Consider the following 16,134-nt stretch of genomic DNA (forward strand, 5'->3'; position numbering starts at 1 on the left):
TAATGTAAAATTGAAGACCTTTATATAATATCATCAGCACGTCACGAGACAAAAATATCGTAGATGTCTTTGTTGAAAAAATCGAAAGAAAGGTTTCAAGTCTTCTATTCCTTCACCCACAGCTCCACCCCTTGTTCTTCGCTCCCCCCTCCCCCCCCCCCCCCCCCTCCAACGTTCGTTTAACGGTACTCGGGTTCCCATGCATTTTCGCATGAAAGCTCATGGTTGTCCGATGACTCGGCTGCATTGGTTATCCACGTTCTGCCTGCGGCTGGGCACTGTTCGTGCTGTTGTCAGCCACAAGCAAAACAAAGTTCTGCACATCTGACACGGGGTGATCATCGATCAATTATCCGCAGAAGAGCAGAGTAATAATCCGCGCGTCTCGTCTACTCGCAGCTGCAAAAAATAATGTAGAGCCAATTTGACTGGTACATGTGTCAAAACACTCTCTATCACTCTCATTTCACAGCCGTATTTACTGTAACATCTCACTGCAACGTGAATGATGTCATGTGGACGATAGCTATATGTCGCAGCTTTGTTCAGGCCGTCTTTAATGTTGGTGTCCGCAATGGGATGGCATTATAAAAATGGCGCGATGAAGCAAGCGTAACGATTGTCATAAACATCTCTGGGGATAAAAGGTACTGCGCTGTAAGATAATTAAAAAAGAATGCGACTTTTTGCAAGAATGAGGACGACAAATCACGTTGATTTAGACTTTTTCTGCGCATTTTGCCTGTTTCTGCATAGTCAATTACAACAGATGCAGTAGACAAGGGCATCCCTCTAATTGCAAAAGGGAGAATTGGGCATGTTGATATAGGTGTTCATGTAGCACTAAAATACGAACAAGAAGAAAAACTAAGGGCCATTAGTGCCAAGGACAAGAAATCACCTGTCCTTTCTTCCTGTCCGTTTCTCTTGTGGTGCTCACCGCATTATGGATTCCCATAATTGCATCTTTGTAATTATAAACCCTTACAAACAGGTGCTTGCCTTTGAGAACGAAATCGTAACTTTAGGGAAATTTCACAATTGGTTTTTCAATTAGTTGCATATGCATTGTTGGAGAAGTATGAGTCGTTCCTATTTTCTCGGAATTGTAAAACGAGAACACTCCCAACCACTCCCCCCCCCCCCCCCCCTCATCCGAATTGTGTATGCGTGCTGCACGGGTGTATGAACGACGTTTGTTTAGCTTTGTACATTCCCTATTTTTTTCACAGCTACGAGTGTAAACGATTACCTATGTGTCGATCCCATATAAAGCATATCGAATAAAACAAAACATATATACTTTATGATGAAATGTTCTAAACTGAATACCGAATCAAAGATATCCGTTTCGATTGTCATTCAATGATATATAGTGGTACATTTACATGCCGAGAGGAAAGGTAATACTGGCGGACTCCTGTAGTTTCGTTATAAAGAGGTCAAGCTGACATCACCCTTCTTTTGGGATGTGACAAAACGTACGCAAGTATTTGTCATAAAAAAAGCCGCCTCATTTAGACCGCTTATAACGACTGATTCGATTCATGAAAGTGCACAAAAAAACTGCACTGATTGATCTATGTGCAAACAACGTCACAGACGTCCTTTGTAGACGTCTGGACAGTTCGAACAAGAAAGCCTGCTGAAGAATTCGCATTGAATACAACTTTGTACAAGTGTTAACCACTGATATGCATTTGTAATAAAGCATAAAACATAAAAAAGTGTCCCCTAAATCTGCGCTGCTTTCAAGGATTTTGCGGTAACCTTTGTCAAGTTCTCGAGAGTAAAAATGACTTGGTGCTTGCATGCGGTCGAAACCTACATCGTCAAGAGCTTGTAGGCAATACGCGCAAAGAAATATAATGTAATGTCTGGTAACTGCCAGGAAACCACTGCTGGACGAACCTATAATGCATGTGATGCTGTCAGCATCTCTTGCGTCGTTCAAGCATGTTTTCACACGCCTTAAGGAGATAGAGCATGAATATAGTCTGTTGTTACAGTTAAGGCACATGTTTGTCGCCTCAAACTGTAGTGCACTGGCTACCTGACGCGCTGATACCGAAATGCACAGGCATAAAAATGCATGTAGTATACGAATGACCAACGTCTATTTCATTACTGAAAACGTCTTCTTTGTTGTATGCACATGGCCTCTGCTTGCTGTGGCAACCGCTAAGGTTTCTGCGCGCCTGAAGCGTTTTGCACGCGGGTTGCTGCATGTGGAACAAGACGTTTTACACTGAAACCGCAACGCCTGACGTGCCTTTCCGAACATGTACGGTGCGTGAAAACCTTGCTTCAATTTTCAGGGCGCTGACTGCGGCTCTCTCCAAGTTCTTACACTTTCAGTGAAGTTTCGAACAGGAGTTAGCGGGAGCATGAATCTGCATGTTCCGAAAACTAAACTAAGACGGCGAAGCTATGAATGCAAACCGGCTTCTTGCTTGCATTCAGCCTTGTCAGTCGATGTCAGATTCTTTCGTAGCTGTGGTTCGTTCATGATGTCAGCCTGCGGCACACCATTTACACTTTTGCAGTTGTTTTTCTGCTACCCTTAAGAAGTGACACGTGGTAACAAAAGGTCACAACGTGAGGCGAGGAGGAAACACCATGGCATAAGCATGCACCGCTTTGCTTTCTTATTGTTTACATATGCGTTCCTTGACCCCCCCCCCCCCCCCCTTCTTCCGCATTACGACGAAAAGTACACTAGGGGATTCAGTGTTTCAGCATATAAACTCAACGTTCACGTAACAAGACTACCTCAATGCCACGCCATCGTTCCTCGTCGACCTACGCCGGTATTAGACCGCAGCCACATAGCTCGCGCACGTATGATGGCTGTGGAAACGCGCGAAGCTTGGGCGCGCGTGAAAGGCGAGCAGCACGGCCGCCCCACCGGAGCGCGGACGCGGCGCCGTGGCGGGCAGCGCTGCGCACCGCGGGAGCCGAGCCCCTTCCCCGGCGTGGCACCCGGCCTAACAACCTGGGGACGCAGACGCTAGTCCCCGGTGGTTAGCTCGAATGAGGAACGGCGCTGCCATGTGGCGCTCACCTGCGAAGACGACGAGTAGCCGAACTGGCCGTACGACATCGCCGCCGTTCAGCCTTGGGGTGGCGCGCGCACACACTACGCAGGGCAGGGGCAAACGGCGGCTTCGCTAGTCCACTAGTGGCACACGGGCATCGGGCGACGTCGGGACGCTGCCACGGGGCTTGGGCGCGCTCCGAAGGGCCCGCGCGCGCAGAGTCCGAGCACGCGCAACGGCGCAGAAATCAACGCGGAGTTCCTCGACGCCAGCGCACGGTGCATTAGAATTGCGCCGGCAAGCGGCGCGCAGCGTGGCCTCCGGAGGAGGGGCCTTGCGTGGCGCCGCCTCCGCCGGCTTGATTGGCAGGGCGCGCTCGCGGCCTGCCAATCAAGCTTGCGGCTCGCGGAGAACAAGTGTTGTGACATCGGCTAAATCAGCGGTGGTAATTTGCGCGGCGCCCTGCCGTTGCTGCCGTTTTCGCGGCCCGGGGCCAGGTTTGATTTTTGTTTTCATGTGCCCCTGTTTGTTTCAACACTCTAGATTACGTGTGTCGCCGAGCTATTTCAATCAGGTCCCCGAGGGCGGTTCGCGCGCTCCGGTGCACGGGCGCGGGTCTTGCGCCCGCGACGCAGGCAGGCTCGCGGTGCTATAGCGCAGAGACGCACCCGGGCAGCTGCCGCTGGAGACTCGCCGCGCAAGTTTCGCGGAAACGGCCGCCGGCGGCAGCTGTGGCACGTGACGCGAGCTCGGCCCCCGGGCGCCCTTTCCGGGGCGGCCTGCGGAGCTTGATATCGAACACGCCCCCGCGAGCGGTCACCCCCTTGAGGCCTCCTCGGCCTCGCCCCTGCCGCCGGCTGCGCGCTGTGCGCCAAGAAGTGTGTCCCGAGACAAAACTCCCAGGCGCAAGTGGCCGACACCCGATCAAAGCAGGGTCATTTGTGCGGGAGACGTGCCGGTTGTTAGCATGGCATTCTTCCCCCATCAGTCGCTGTCTCTAGGCTGCTTCCTGTCGCTTCACCGGCTACGGGCGCGTTCGTGCCGTTGCCGGTGCGCCACTGTTCCAAGACGTGCCGTGCCGCTCAGCACTGTTCCCGCAGAGGGTTCGCCAGCTCGAACAGCGGCCCTACTGCGCGGTGAAGGTCCCCATTAAGGCATACTGCAGCTGCACACGTTCGGAAAAACTTCGCCGAACGTGGGCACTATCACTTTGAGTCGACGGCTGTCAGTGTGAATGGCTGCGGCCCAGATGTTTTAACGTGTTCAAGGACAACGCTCGGTGCACTCTCGGTGATGCGCGAAGGGCAGCGTTAGAATTCAGCTCGGTCACACGGCTGGCGATGTCTGAAATCCTACGCGTCACATCAGTTCTCGCATGTAGAGTCTAGAATTCTTCCCTTGAGCTCTTGTGAAACTGCCTCTGAAAGAAGCAGCCATGTCGCTGTACTAGGCCTGTTGCGACTGGTGCTTGCGCGGGCATGGGATTCAGCCTCTCAAAGGAATAATATATATATATATATATATATATATATATATATATATATATATATATATATATATATATATATATATATATATTATTCCTTTGAGAGGCTGAATCCCATGCCCGCGCAAGCACCAGTCGCAACAGGCCTAGTACAGCGACATGGCTGCTTCTTTCTATATATATATATATATATATATATATATATATATATATATATATATATATATGTGTATGTATGTATGTATGTATGTATATATATATGGGAAGGGGGAGATATATAGCTACCGACATCAGTTATATAGTCCTCCTGAAGAGGGTGAATAGTTCGAAGTATTCTCCCCTCTCTCTCTCTCTCCACATCATTTCACTGCATACAAAGCCACGTCGGTCGAAACAAGTCCTGGCGATGTAACGTGCTCTACAGGACATATAGATAGGCTACAGATTCGTGGTTATCACACCACTCTGCAAAGCTTTGTGAAGGCTGAGTAACCCTGAAGTTTGATATTCGCGTTTCTGGAATAACCTCCAGTCACAATCGCAATTCAAAGGAGAAAATGACTTGAGTTAATGACATGGTATACATCACAGTGTTAAAAGTAGCGAAGCCAACTAGAGAGTGACCAACGCGCGAAACTTCATTCTAGTACGAATATCTTTTGTGAAACCTGCTCAACGATTGCTCAGTGCATGCCCAAAGCACAGGTTGATTCATACCGCCTTAAAATTCGTTTGTCTGGGTGTTCTGCACTTGTATTATGCATAAGAAAAATAAGACCTCAAAGTATCAAAGTGTGTTTGCGTTTTCATTTATGTCGCTGTATTATTTTTTAATGCACACGAACTTCGCGGCGAAATATATGCCAACAGGATACTTTTTAAGAGCAACATCTCGGCGATATTCCCCCGAAAGAAGCATTATTAATGCAGGGACAAGCTAGTGGACGCTGATCGGCATTCATACAGATGCACGAATGTCGAGTGGTCTTGACTGCACAAAGTTCCGAATTGTTTCTAAACCGGGATGAGGGTTACGTAATACTCGTGCTGTGAGCGTGTCACGAGGGCCCTGGAATGTCCAGCGCAAACAGCAACCTTAGTCACCTGCCTTATGGCAGGCAGTTCGTGCTTTGAGAAGAATCGAGGCGCTATGCAGCTGTTGATATCAAACTTAGTGGGATGACATTGGATCTGTTACAGGAGTCTTACAATAGCTGTCGGAATGAATGTGATGGGGAAAACACAGCACATCATCTCGGCATTCTGCGTGTATCGAAATATAGCCGTTCAGGCCGGTATACAAACAGGCGGGCTTGTTCCCGGCGTCAGAACGCCATAGGCACTGAGGTGCGAAGGTCCGAGATTCAGTATTCAAGGAAGACGTGCTCGATAATGTTTATGCCTAGGTCATTGAAACTGACTCGAACGGCTGCAATTTATGGCATAGGGTATGCGCGTGCAGAAACTTTTCGATGATATATATCATGCCGAATAAGCTGTACAAGACATAAACCTTCGGCAGTGCCCAAACATACATGATTTTAAAAAATAATAACGCAAAAACACAAAACGAGATCATTGGTATACTATATGAATCCCAAGTCGCATGCCATGACCATCGTGGTGGTCATGGGCATGTTCTCTGAACACGCTGCGGATGCTGGTATACCAACGCCTAAGTTGAGCCAAACGAATGACTTGTGTCACATGCAACGCCAGAAATTTGTATCACATATTTTTTGTGACGTCAAGGGTGACGTCAGCTGCAGAGCCGTTGCAGAGTCAAGAAATGCTACGATTTTAATGAAGCCGTTTTTTTTTTTTTTTTTTTTTTTTTGCCAGACAGGGATTATTAAACATCCGGTAATAGCAGTGAAAACGGTCTAAGAAGCACTGATTTTCATTGGCATAATACGGTGATGCCCCATAAAAAACACTGTGAAGCTGGAAGTCATGGGGTGCATTAGGAACTTGCGGGAACCATATCGCAAGTGTACTGCGCTCATGTTATTGCTTCGATTGAGACACGAGCTACGTTTGAAAGAAATTTTAATCTTTAGATTTGGCAGGCTCAATCTTGGAACTCTACTGGCAATAGCTGCGTATTTACTACTTTGCACTTCGGCGCTTTATGGTTAAACGTTCATTATTCATGATGTGTGCCAAAGGGCGTGTTTATGAGACGTGTTGTATATATAGTTACCGGTCGATGAAGCCTGGTTTCCGCTGCTTTGACGAGCCATCACTGAGTTGCATCACCAATGCGGTATCATCTCGGCCACACGCATCACCAGGTGAACACGGGGGCTCGTATATCACACGAATCGAACATGTGCACGTGTAGTCAGAAATGGAGTATAGATTTCCAGCTCGAACTGCAATTACGCCTTCTCTATCGGAAGTAAAAAGAAAAGAGAGCGACAGAGAGAATGAAAGCGTTATTTCTTAGTGAGGAAAAGCGCCAACTTTGTTAAAGGCCGAAGGGCTTGCTTCTAAGCAATGTACTGAAAGTCATACGTTTCGGAGGACTGCGGGTGATATCGTTCCTTTGCCGCTCGCCAGGTGCGAAGCGCTGACAATATACAAAAAGAGTCACAATGCATGGCCTAGAGACAAACCTTGCGCGCTGTAAATATTAAAAAAAAGGGGGGGGGGGGGGGAGGGAGGTTACACGTCTCGGAGCCCATTTAGAATGCGCTGATAGTACACGCATCAATAATTGCAATAATCAGGTAGCACGCTTTTCCTCGTTCACCTTAACTGGGATCATGGTAGAACACCATTCAAGCTTTTGCAAGGAAGGAAGTTGTAGTTCGGTGAACTAATGACGACAAATCAAGCCTATAACAGCCTCGAGTTGAAGTTCTGCCTGGTTTCTTTTGTACGTAGCGCTCATATTTCAGGTTCATATTTAGGTTTAATGGCTGTTTAGGTCAAGACATTGGTGCCTAGTTGTCAAGAAGCTAAATGTGGGTCTTTGTGCTATTTCGGGCTCTCACTGCTTTATATCGCAAGTTAATGTAGCGTCGCTACATCTTTATGCGCGCACGTAGATTGCAGTCATCCGCGTGTACAATTTCAACGCGAAGACGGAGCAGGCGCAGATTTAACCATGGGAGGTTAAATTCGAAGCTTGGTGCTTTGTGGGTGTCCATTTATTGTAGTCTCTAATAGGCATGTTAATGTGGAGCTGGGTGATTTATCCTTGTACCGCCTAAACGTTGTCCAAACACGGCCTGCTCGACTGAGAGCCAGCGAGCAGAGAGAAAAAAAGAGCAGTTAAACTGTTCGATGATTGCGAGCCATCGGCGGGCCACTCGTCGCCGATCCGCGGGGCGCATGGCTTTCAGGCGCAGTCGCAGCTCGCGCGCACCATCATTTTTCACCAGGCTTCGCGGGGGCGGCTCTTTCGGCCGCGCATTCCTTCGCCTCCTGGGGGGAAGCCGAGAAAGTCGGCGTCGAAAGCTGAGGCCGGCCGGGCGCTGGCGACCTGCGTGTCGCCAGGCTGCAGCCGCCGCCGCGAGGGCAACACGCCAAACAAGCCCCGGACGGGCGTTGGGACAAGCGCCACTGCAGCCCGAACAGGCTGCTCGCCTTCCGTCTCGCCCGTCGCTTTTGTTCTTGGCTGGCGGACGAGTGTCCCCACCCTAGGCCCGACGTGGTGTCGCCCGCGGCCGACAGAGCCGCGGCGCGTCGTCATGTTCCTGCGGGCTGAGCACTGTGCGCTTCTCCCGCCACGAGGAGCCAGTTCTACTGAAGAGAGCGAGCCAGCAAAAGGGAGTGGGGGCAGGAGTGGGGAACACTGCTCCCGCACGCGGCCGGGTGGTCTGTACTTGATACCGTCCCCTCGTTGTACCACGGCCCCGGGAAGGCAGAGGAGAAACACGCCGGGCACAGCTACTCTTCTGTCAGCTCGTGTGTCGCTCGTAAACAAACAAATGGAATAATGGTCCCAGTAGGAGAAGAAAGACAAGCAGGAGGGCGTGCGAGATTTTGGAAACGACGGACGCCGGGCCTGCATGCGAGGACGCGGCGCAGTTGGCCCCGTTCTTTTAGAAACGAGAAAGAGAAAAAAAAGTCAATGAAGGGAGGAAGGAAGGAAGAACAGCGCCGACTTGTGGTGGCCGGCCGGCAAGGGAAAGCGAGTGCAAGAGACTGGGGCCCCAAAGTAGCGCGTTGTAAACACGGAGCCCGGTTTAGTCTCTCGCTGCCCACTTTTCTTTCTTGCGACTACAGACGAGCGCTATATATCATAAATGTTATGCGAGCGTTAATAGCCGTCCTTGGCTGTCCCGGACAAACGTCAGCGGTGCCTCATTAATAGTGAGAACAATGCTGAGTGCCAGCGCGCCTTTTCCTGTACAACCAAGAAACTAGCGATTGCGGTGATAGTCATAAAGACAGCCTTCTCCACGGATTTCTTTGCGTCGTTGTTTCTTAACGATGCAAAGGCGCTTGAATTATGGTCGTGCACAAAAGTCACGGTCTTCGAGCCTGTCTTGCGAGCTGCGTACCCCACACGCCTAACCTCCGAAATGCTGAACTTGTCCCGCGCCACAACGAACCGCATGGAGGGCGTTCTTGCTACTAACATGTGCTATCGTTCTGTCGGTAGAGGCCTGCTTCCACAGAGCTTGAAAAAAACAGTTTTCGAATTAGGCTTGCATTCAGTATTCATCGCAATTACGCCCTTATGGGAGCGTATACGCGTCTTTCTGCATCTTGTTGGCACATTCGTGTTCCTTGAATCAGTTGTATTTATGTCAGATGCCGGCAAGGATAGGAAGAGGGCACCGGGACGACCAAGAAGAATATGGACGCAAATAGCGGAGGAAGTTCTCTGGGAGCAAAATAGGAAGCACTATTTCGGCCGCATACAGCAAGCATGCATTACTTCCGCGAAGGAAGTTGTCAGCGGAGACAGCGCATTACATAGAGGTGGAGAACACCCATCAGAAACAGCGACCCCGAATAGACAAGGGGGGTACGTTGATGAGGGAAGAATTCCAGTCGTGTTGCACACGCTTACAATGTTTGCCACATATTTGCGTTAACTGCTGGAATGGCTGCAGTCGACTTTGCGTTACTACTAAATAATGAAACGCGCTTCTGAATGGGGTCGGCTTTCAGAAATTGAGGCACCAATTGGCTGCAATTTTCTCAACGGCAAATACGTAATGTGTGCTCAAAGGACGTACGCGAAAACCTTTCGTAAAGAAAGATATTCATGGGCTCCACAGAAGAGTCATGGTGCTTACTGAAGCGCAAAAGGGCGATTAGCATAGATCTGAAAAAGTAAAGGCCAAAATATTGGTAAAACTATAAGCTTAGCGGCTTATCGCTTCACGCTGATGGCCTTTGTCGCCTATATTTGTGGAGGGGTAGAAGGCTCCGCACCTAGGCCGGGAGCGCAAATGGCGAGCTTCTCTCTATTGTAGTCTGAGTCGCGGCACGACTGACCTCGTGGTGCGGCCACGAGTTCGAATTTCGGCTTGCATTTGTAAGTGCCTGCTTTGTCTCACTTTGGAACTGAAAGTGGTGACGCGCGGTTTAAGAAAGGCTGCGGCGGTGGCTTGTAGTCAACAGATAGTGCAGCGGTCAAGGAAGCTGAGGCTGCGCGCTTCATCGTGGGTTCGAATCACGTCTGCGGCCGTAAATATATATACTATTTCTCTGTTATGGGTTTTATTTATTATGTGCCCATCACGTGACACATGACGTCACAGTCTGACGACCGCAGTATGGCTTCAGTGCCCTCATGGGTTCGTTTCACGCATTCGTCACTGCGCGACCTTTTAATCTGCGCACGCGCGAAAATACGAGAATGTTTGTGCAGACGGAGAAGAGAGCGATAAAACCCGACATATCCGCTGCTACATTTTAGGTTGCATTCAGTGATTGCTTCGAGCCACAATTGCAGACGAGTCTGGGGGCGAGGCCCGGAAGGTGTGGCAGTGTTCCGTCGCTCATGCGCAGAACGCAAAATCACTCGCCAGTGAATGTTATGGGGACTGCACTGCCTCAGTGCCTTACCGGCGCAGTTTCCCCAGGAGAGCCCCCTTGAACCTCAGAAAATGCAGCTCACGCTGCTTACGCAAAACATTTTGCATCTTCCGGGACGTAGGTAAGCATGCAGGCTTGAAAGGGGTTGGGTCTGTTTTATATTCGCAGTATAGTGCTTCTCAGCTTGAGTGAGACTTCGCCGCAAAACAATATGTCAAATTTCGAAACAGAGCGCGAAAGCCGTGTCATCTCATCACATTCTTTAATAATTAAGATTAGTATATTTATAGTCCTTAAAAATGAACTTCGGCCATGAGCAACGACGTAATAGAGGGCTTCGGATTATTTTCTGTACTGGCGCGAACAAACAAGGTCGAAACACGAAAGAGAGCACTGGCGCGCCAGCTCTCAATTGAGTTTATTTTCCAGAAAAGCCACCTTTTAACCACAAAGAAAAAATACGCAGCTATAGGCATGAATATATGACTCAAGGATATAAGATAAACAGCATTGTGACAGGAGCAGGTGTCTTTCGCAGGTACCCAACGCACGGGAACCTAATAAACTTTAAGAAAGCAAGAGCAAAAACCAAATATATTCGTCGCAGTACACAAAAAACATCCTGGAAAAACTATGTTTCATCTATCAACAGTTCCATCACATTAAAAAAGGTATCGGAACAAGTTCGCAAACTATATGGTACCTATATTCCCTCTACACAGTCCCTCTCCTAACACCTCCAGGTGTGCAAACTAGCTTGCAGGAGCAGGCAGATATACTCGGTGAGCATTTCTGCAGAGTGTCTAGCTCTACCTACTACACAGAATCATTCTTAAAATACAAAATCACAGCTGAAAAACAGAGACTCCCAACTAGTGGTGGCAGCAATGAACTGATTAACAGTTTAAATACAGGAAATTTTCCATAGAGTTTTATCTACTAGCAAAAAGGCTGCCCCAGGTCCCGACGAGATACATTACGAAATGCTGTCCCACCTCTCTGAGCCATCTATAAAAGCGCTTCTAAAGTTTTTCAGCAAGATATAGGTAGTATAGGACAGATACCAGAGGCGTGGAAAAAAGCTCTTGTACCATTCTTGAAGCCTGGCAAGCCGCCAACTTCGGCCAGCAGTTATAGGCCAATATCATTAACTAGCTGTCTTGCTAAATCATTTGAGAGTATTCTTAATATTAGGTTAATGTTTATCCTAAAATCCCAAGAGCTTCTTGACATTCATCAGTGTGCTTTTAAGTAGGCATGCTGTACAACCGACCATCTTGTTCGTCTGGAAAATACCGTCGGAGAAGCATTCATACACAGACAGTGTCTAGCGGTCTTCTTCGATCTTGAAAAGGCATACGACACAACTTGGAAGTTCGGAATCTTGCGTGACCTTGCACACTTGGGCATCCGTGGGAGAATGCTAAACATCTTGAGTGACTTCCTCTCTAAACGACGCTGATTTAATCTTCGTCTAGGCACAAACTATGTCAAAAACATTTATCCAAGAGAATGGCGTACTACACGGATGTATTTTAAGCACTACATTGTTTGTTGTAAAAATGAATAGTATAAGTAAAGCAACCCAAAAGCCTGTTATGTATTCACTTTACGTTGACGTCTTGCAAATTGCCTGTACGTCATCCAGCATATCATCCTGTGAGAGGCAAATACAGATAGCATTGAATAATTAAGTCACATGGACAGACATGAATGGGTTAAAATTCCCCCCTCAAAAAACAGTAGCTGTTCTTTTTTCACTTAAGAGAGGCCTACAGGCGGATCCAACTTTATACCTAAATGAAGCTGAACTGCCAGTAAAACAAGAGCAGACATTTCTAAGTATGACATTTGACAGAAAACTTACATTCTTGCCACACATAAGCCATCTAAAGAAGAAAGCATCTCAAGCCCTTAATATTTTAATGGTATACTCTCAAGAAAACCCTGGGGCTCTGATAGGACTTGCCTCTTGCATATATACCGCTCTGTAGTGCGCTCCTATTTAGATTATGGATGCATTGTTTATGGCTCCACTAGACCGTCATATTTAAAAAGACTGGACCCAGTACATAACTTAGACCTTTGACTGTCAGCCGGAGCATATAGAACATTCCCCGTAAGTCTGTATGTGGAAACTGATGAACCGCCCCTCGAAGGTAGAAGAATGATGCTTACCTGCGCGTATATTACGTATTAAAAATAAGGTCCCTCCCGAAACACCTCTGTTACACTGTCGTTACGACAGCACCATCCAGAACACTATTCAGCAACAAACCTTTGAAAGAATATACACAGAATTGTAGTACTGGATGCTCCCCCGAATGTTGCACAGACACCTAACCCACTTCCGCAATGGTACAGCTTTCCCGATGTATGCAACTTCACGCTAACACGCTTTCATAAAAAGCAAACCCCACATGAGCACATATTCCAGGACTGTTTCACAGTAGATAAAACATACAAGCAATATACAGCATTTTATACTGATGGTTCGAAAACAGACAGACACAAAATCTGTTGGAAGTGGAGTAGTTCACGACAAATGGGAACAAACAGTGTGACTACCTGAATGTTCATCAATTTTCACTGCGGAATGTTATGCAGTCTCTGTAGCGGTTGAAAAAATTATGAAAGAAAACATAAAAAAACAGTGTTATTTACTCTGACTCTTTAAGTGTAATTACAGCACTGCTCCACAAAAATGCAACGGAGGCCTTAATTGGAGATATCATCCACAATGTTGTTAAAACCGATAAAAAAAGACAGGTTATAAACATATGCTGGGTCCCCAGCCACATGGGGATCAGGGGGAAGGAAAAAGCGGACAAATGTGCATCACGCCCCCCCCCCCCCCCCCCCCATAACACTGAAATAAATCACTTCAAGACCCGTACAGACTGCATTAAATTTATAATGACTAAACTAAGAGCTAAATGGCAGGCTTCATGGGATAATGAAATAAATAACAAGCCACACTAAAGCGTATGATTCAAGAATGGAAATCATCGAGTCATAAAGAGCGCTTTTTGAAGTGATCCTGTGCCGCTTCCGCATTGGACATACACATCTCACACACAACTTCATACTCCTCGGACAAGAAAAACCTACATGTGAGAAATGCAATGAACAACTGACAGTTAATCACCCATTCTAATATCATGCACGAAATATGAAGAAATCACATTTTATCCCATTTCATACAAGCATCTTGCTAGGAGAGAATGCCATTGTTGAAATTTTTTCTATGTTTGATTTTTTTTTAAAAGAAGTAAAACTAATAAACAAACTTTGACTTATTTTTAACAAGAAATGCTCTACCCTGAGTTTGGCGCATGGATGGCCTTCGGTGCCTATGCCGCGTCATAAAACCCAACCAAGCACAAAACAACACATAAAATGAAGGCAATCGTTTCTTTTTTGATAATTTCTTTGCCTATGTATTTTGCTGCTCGGCTAAACAGTTATTTACTGCAAAAAAAAAAAAAAAGGAGAAAAAGTCAGATGGCCATTGGCGTCAGTCCTCTCTTGTATGTTGCGTCCATGTTTCCTCACACCAGTTGCTTCTTTTATATAAAAGGTGTCTAAAAATCCCCAACTATAGCTCAAGCTAAAGTTTTTCTATAGACACACGGGTGTTTTCTAATTTCGACGCCTTCAAAATGTGGGCTACATGCGTGTCGGAGATCTGAACTCATGATGATAGCGGAATGTCATAGCCATTGAGCCACTGGGGCGAATGCTACAAATTTTGACGTTTAAGTCGTTGCTTATTAAATTCCTGCCTTCGATGGGCACTGTCTGTTTCCATCGTCAAATATGCCTGTTCTAAGCTTCTGCTTCAGCTCTTTTGTATATACTGGTTTTCCTATGTTAGAATCGGTTAAAACGACTTCAACTGCCCATTATGTGCGGCCTTCCAAGATGAATATGCCGCATGTGTTCAATTCAAAGGGAACTACGTGCACTTATAGCCTAAAGCCACGCCTCGTTAGTACGATCCTTGTTAATATGACCGACTAGTATAATGGTCATTGTTTTCGGGGAGCAAATTTTTCCAATGTATATTTACGCCTTATTAATATGGCAGATAGAAAAACAAGAAACTTTACATAGGGAAATAATGCTCAATCCACCCCTTTCTTTCTTTCTTTCTTTCTTTCTTTCTTTCTTTCTTTCTTTCTTTCTTTCTTTCTTTCTTTCTTTCTTTCTTTCTTTCTTTCTTTCTTTCTTTCTTTCTTTCTTTCTTTCTTTCTTTCTTTCTTTCTTTCTTTCTTTCTTTCTTTCTTTCTTTCTTTCTTTTTTCTTTCTTTTACAAAAAATCACGACCATGCTCTGGCAGGTTTTCAGTGCAAAGGAGTAACCCCATGTTCGGAAAAATAGCATGGTCGGATTCGTATGCCGAAGCGACGGTGCGCGCAGCACTGGGCCGACGTCATGAAGACTGGGTAGTGCATCACATCGTCATATTTTCAGGTCTTATCTTTGGAGGCAAAGCAGCCTTTCCCACCGAGCCGTTAATTGGCGCGTACACGCTCAGTCAGCCCTTCAGTTTGCTCGGTCAGCGCACCAAATACGGGACGAAACAGGGAAACAGACAAGCGCTGTTTCGTCCCGTCTTTGGTGCGCTGACAAAGCAAAATGAATACCAGCTCAAATTTATGCTAATACGCGCAACCCTTGGTTTCTGTGCAGACCGCAAACAGTTTGGTTGGTTTGCTTTGGTTTGGCTTTTGGGGTTTAATGTCCCAAAGCGACTCAGGCTATGAGAGACGCCGTAGTGGAGGACTCCGGAAATTTCGACCACCTGGGGTTCTTTAACGTGCACTGACATCGCACAGCACACGGGCGCCTTGTTTTTTGCCTCCATCAAAAAGCGGCCGCCGAGGCCGGGATTCGATCCCGCGTTCTTGGGAACATGTCGAGCACCTTAACCACTGCGCCGCCCCGGCGGGGTGCAAACAGTTTGTTTTCCCGCTGTGTCTGTTGAACCAATTGTTCTCGGCTGTGTTATTCGGAGAGCAGCTTCGAGGCGCGCCTATCAACCCTGGCTCTCTCCACGACTGCGGCAGGCGATGGAACGGGCCTTGCATGGTCGGCTATAACGCAAAACCGTGTATACGCTCTATTCGAAGGCGCTGTCATCGAAAAAAAAAAAAAAAAAAAGGATCTACTCGCATACAGCTGGAGAATGGCTGTCGGCGCTCGCTTTATACACACTCGTTATTCGTGCATCCTTGATTGGCATAGAAACTCGAGACTTCACTTAATAGCACCTTGCCGTTAGCACTCGCTTCTACGATTCGTCACGCGAGCGCGCTATCGATGCCGAGACGAGTGGGAAGCCCGAGAGACAAAGAACAGCAGCTGAGAGAAAAGGTATTTCGGTGCCCCCCCCCCTCCCCCCCCCCCCCCCCCCCCCCCCCCCTTTTCATTCGGTCGCAAACAACGCATGCACCTTCTCCAGCTGCTCAGCCACGTGTACGTATATACGCTCGATGCCACGTGCGTTCACTCCGCCGTTCTGCACGCTCCAGGAAAGCGATACCTGTCACGCGTGCATCGTGAGTATATATGCTGTGCACTGCACAAGGCGCACTTATTTTA

This window comes from Amblyomma maculatum, chromosome 1 (genome assembly GCF_055883805.1).
Source record: "Amblyomma maculatum isolate TAMU_Amacu chromosome 1, ASM5588380v1, whole genome shotgun sequence".
In the NCBI taxonomy this organism is placed as follows: Eukaryota; Metazoa; Arthropoda; class Arachnida; order Ixodida; family Ixodidae; genus Amblyomma; species Amblyomma maculatum.